Source organism: Pelophylax lessonae (assembly GCF_965119305.1).
Source record: "Pelophylax lessonae genome assembly, chromosome: 4".
Taxonomy (NCBI): Eukaryota; Metazoa; Chordata; class Amphibia; order Anura; family Ranidae; genus Pelophylax; species Pelophylax lessonae.
The window spans coordinates 605,058,558-605,063,679 of NC_138771.1; positions in this window are offsets into that span (position 1 = coordinate 605,058,558).

The following is a 5,122-nucleotide window of genomic DNA, read 5'->3' on the forward strand; positions in this document are numbered from 1 at the left end:
CGCTGGATTCGCTGGGTGTGTAAACATGCTGGAGGGTCACCCAGTGCTCAAGGTATGGGGTGGGGGGGATATAAAGGGGGGATGAAGTACTTGTTAGGCTTAGTGACAGTATTGTCATAGTAGGTACTTCCATGTGCCACAGAGAAAGGATCTTTGGGGGGGCGGTCAATCAAAATTTGCTATGGGGCCCCAATGTAGTTACACCTCTGTTTAAGAAGGCTTTCTTGAACTAGAAGAAAGTTGAATCATAACTTTTACCATCACTTTTACCATCACCTTTACACCCCTGTGAACGCTGTGACTTCAGCCTATACAACAACTCCTGCTATTTTGTGCAGCTGATAGGTCAGAGATTGTCAGGTTTTGTATATTTACCACCTTTATCCCTCTTGTCTGTCCAGCATAACATGTACGTCCCAGACATCACCTCCAGACTTCCCCCAGACTCTTAAATCCCAGATTATTGTAGGATCAATCTGAGGTCATGTGCTGTGCATTCTGCCAATGATTCACCTGCCTACTCTGCTCTGTCTCTATGTGTGTCATCATGTCTATGATATATGGGATAGCTTTCCTCCTGATGTATATTACAAGAGTATTAGACTGGAGCTGTTTAGTAACCATGTAACTATTACTTAAGTGAAATCATTTCTGATACCTATAGAGGAAATAGGTCAAAAGGAGGATTTCCAGGCCACATCGTTTAAAGCAGAGCTGAGAAAATACTTCACTGACCAGAATCTAGAACCCAGTAGAGCATACCTGCCAACTGTCCCGTTTTTCCCGGGACAATCCCGGCAAATAGGAGCCTGTCCCGGGTAATTTACACTGTCCCTGTTAATCAGGGACAATGTAAATCATTTAAAAAAAAAAAAATAAATATTTTTTTTAATTTTTTTTATTTTGTGCCACACAGTGTCGCTCTCGTGCCACACAGTGTCGCTCTCACCCCAGCTAGGTGTTGTAGTTCTGGCAGCAGGTTGTCTCTCTCTCTGTGCCCGCTCACTCTTCCCGTCTGTTGCAAATTTAACGTGTCACCGGAGGCAGGGTGTCAGCATGGTGCACTTTCCAAAATCCGCCAGCAGGGGGAGGCAGAGCACCTTCCGACAAGCTGGAGGCCTCACACTCCATTAATTTCTACTATTAATAATGTTTTATTTTATAGATATGATTTTTACACCTGTTAATTGATACCTATATATAGTTTTCTAGCTCTAGATAAATGTGTGTACATATCCGTGTATGTGTATGTGTGTGCATATATATATATATATATTGCTCAAAAAAATGAAAACAGACCTCAATCCTCAACGGGAAAAATCTCATGCTGGATATCTATACTGGTATGGACTTGGTATGTGTTAGGATAATATGGACTGGGTAATGTGTTAGGATCTATACTGGTATGGACTCTGTAATGTGTTAGGATGGTATGGACTGGGTAATGTGTTAGGATCTATACTGGTGTGAACTGGGTAATGTGTTAGGATCTATACTGGTATGGACTCGGTAATGTGTTAGGATGATATGGACTGGGTAATGTGTTAGGATCTATACTGGTATGGACTATACTTGTATGGACTCTGTAATGTGTTAGGATGGTATGGACTGGGTAATGTGTTAGGATCTATACTGGTGTGAACTGGGTAATGTGTTAGGATCTATACTGGTATGGACTGGGTAATGTGTTAGGATGATATGGACTGGGTAATGTGTTAGGATCTATACTGGTATGGACTGGGTAATGTGTTAGGATCTATACTGGTATGGACTGGGTAATGTGTTAGGAAGGAAAGGAAGCCACATTGTTTTATGTAAATGAAAATTATCAACCTACGGAGGGCTGAATTCAAAGACAGGTGAATAAAGTGTGAAATGTGCTCAGGTGTGACCATAGAAAAAATGTAATATGTAAATATAAATAAAGTATTAGGTGTAAATAAGTACAATAAAACCTAATTATACCAGATAGTATAATCATACTTATTTACACCTTGCACTTTATTTATATTTCCATATTACATTTTTTGTATGGTCACACCTGAGCACATTTCACATTTTAGAATTGCAGGGAATTGTGATGAGAATTTTAAACTTTAGGCAGAAGTAGTGCAGCTGAATGGCAGAATTATTCCAACTCTGCTACTTTGGCCTCAAGTTTTCAATTCCCTTTTCAATTTCCTGTAATTCTCTCTTTATGAAGTAGACCCTATAATCTGATAAGTAGGCGGAGATTAATTATGCAGAGTGGGCAGAGCTTCAGGGAAGTGGGTGTGGTAAGTAATTGATAGCTGCGCTGCAAAGTGTCCCTGGAATTTTTTTTCAAATGTTGGCAACTATGAGAGAGGTAAAGGAATAGATGACTTTGATGAATACTTCTAATGCTGGCCTTACACCTGTAGAGGTTCATTTGAATGTACAGATGAGAAAATATAAAAATTGCTTGTCTAACCATTCATTATTGCCTTCATGGACTCATTTTGAAGGACTTTTTACTCAATGACCAATTTAATGTCTCGTTCTTCAAAGAATGAATGTTCTACTTTTGGATTAGCTTTGTGTGCACAAAAGACTAGCTACGATTTTTTTTTTTTTTTTAATTCAAAAATTTTCCATGCTTACCTCTGCATCCTCTGCATCCTCTTACCTCTGCATGAGCTAGTATGCATTGCATACTAGCTCATTATGAAGTACTTACCTTAAAACGAAGCCCCCGCCGTGCCGCCCCCTCAGCGACAGGACTGCCGACATGTCTGGCCGTCCTGCTTCCTGGTTTGTGTCAGATGGCCGGAGGCGCGATCACTCCCGTTTGCGGCACAGGCTCTGAAGGAACAGCACGGGACGTCATCGGCAGTATGCACTCTAAATATCTCCTAAACGGTGCATGTTTAGGAGATATTTATAGCACCTATAGGTAAGCCTTAATATAGGCTTACCTATAGGTAAAAGTTTGTGAAGTGGGTTTACAACCTCTTTAAAATCTTCACCATCCTCCACATGGCTTACTTGTGTTGTTGTATTAATCTGAAGTACCCAGCTGGCTCTAGTAGATCCCCCCACACTGTAGGTGGCTCTGCCTCTCTCACTTGCAGGGAGGTCATCCAGTGGGGTCGTCGGGGTCTGCACTGCACCCCAGGCACCTGTATCCCCCTTATCCCCATCCTGCACTCAGTGGAAGCTGCTCAGGGGATCAGATCTGTGCGAGCCATTGGAATATAACTTGTCACTTGTAAACACAGAAGCCGGACTTCTGTGTTTACAAGTGTAGCACTTCCTCCTAGGGAGCTGCTGAGAATTACACCTAGCGGGTCCCCTGGGTTACCTGTAGCAACAATCTGTGGAACTTATCACTTTAAATCCATGGCTCAGACAATGAACAGTCCAGGGGATTTGGTTTTTGTATTTTATTTAGAACTGGGATGGGAGAAGGGATGAGTGGGATACTCCAACTATGAACTATGCACAAAGCTTGAGGACAACTGACTGTAGTGTGTGCGGGAAGGCCGCTGCTTCACCTTGCCACTGAATGGAAGTAGAAGATATGTTCCTGAGTTGATTCCTCTTCAGGGTCCTAACTTGGCACCCCTTTTCTTACTTCCCATGCATGCAAGCCCCTGTCCACGGACTCTCCACTGGAGTGGTCCCCTTCCTGGGCAGACCCATGGCAAGCTTCCCGGTACTCACGGACACTGTCTTTCCCTGGGTTGCTCTACCTTCAGCTCCACTTGTCAGTATCCTGGACCTCCTGGCTCAGCATCACACACTTGGTCCACTAGGCCGACCGCCTGTGACCACCTTCCTCATCAGACAGGAGGAGAGACAGACGTCACCCTCCTCCTGGGACCTGGCTCCCCGCCCAAAGACACCCTGTCACATGGCTTATATAACGTATCCCAGGATGCACACTGTTGTGCCTACCCACTGGGATAGTCATACAAGCCTGTGTGTCACTGGCTGGGTTTCCTCCACTGTCCAACAGGCTCCCCTATTGGACACAGTGGGTACACTCCCTCAGACCAAATAAATCACACATGGACACATGCAACAGGCCTAACTACTGATCAGGCTCCCCTGATAAGCAGATGGAGCAAACCTATAATTTACCTAGCACCTATCTAGGAGGGTGCTACACAAGTGATGGTGGTGAGCAGAGAGGTGGTGGAACTGAGTTTCACAAAGTTCCAGCTAAAAAAAAGCCCTGGTTCTATGTACTCTGAAAGGCACATTAGAATATGTTGGCCTTATAAAAATACAGGGATGTCCTTTTGTTTTCAAAGTTATCAATCTAACATTCTGAGATTGTAACATAGAGAGACACACTCATAGAGAATATACAATAGGGTCATTAGCCCTTTACCGCACAGCATCCTTTGCTAGGCAATAAGTGTGGTGTCACTATAATCTTTTGTATGGGGCTCCCCAGAGTTCCTGGTTTTCTATGAGTGAAACAGAGAGACAACAAAATCACAACCTTGGGAATTCTGGACAAGGACCAGCCTGGCCTAACCAGATTACAGCCCATACAGGTTTGTGATCAAGAGAAGAATCTCTGCTGTATCTTCTAGGATTTCCAGGACTGCTAGAACTATCACCAGAATTCCTTGAAATGACACTGGGTGAGTCCTCTGACCAGTAGAGTGTCTAAGCATCAGCCACTGAAGTGGCTGGTGCGGGATTTTATTGCAAGCTACCTGAGAGCTAAAAAACAATTAATGCCACCTGCCAGTTGCCTGTTTGTTTCTGACCTGCATTGAATTGACTAGTTTTTTGCTTGCCACCCACCAGAACCCCTGCTTGGACCTGAATATGCTCTCATCTGCTGCCTGTCCCAACCCCTGCTTGAACTCGACTACTCTCTTGCCTGCCTCGACCCTTGAATGGACCTGACTAAGCTCTCATCTGCTGCCTGCCTCAACCCCTACCTTGACCCAAGTACTCTTTTGCCTGCCTCAACCCCTACCTTGACCCAAGTACTCTCTTGCCTGCCTCAACCCCTACCTTGTCCTTGACCCAAGTACTCTCTTGTCTGCCTCAACCCCTACCTTGACCCAAGCACTCTCTTGCCTGCCTCAACCCCTACCTTGACCCAAGCACTCTCTTGCCTGCCTCAACCCCTACCTTG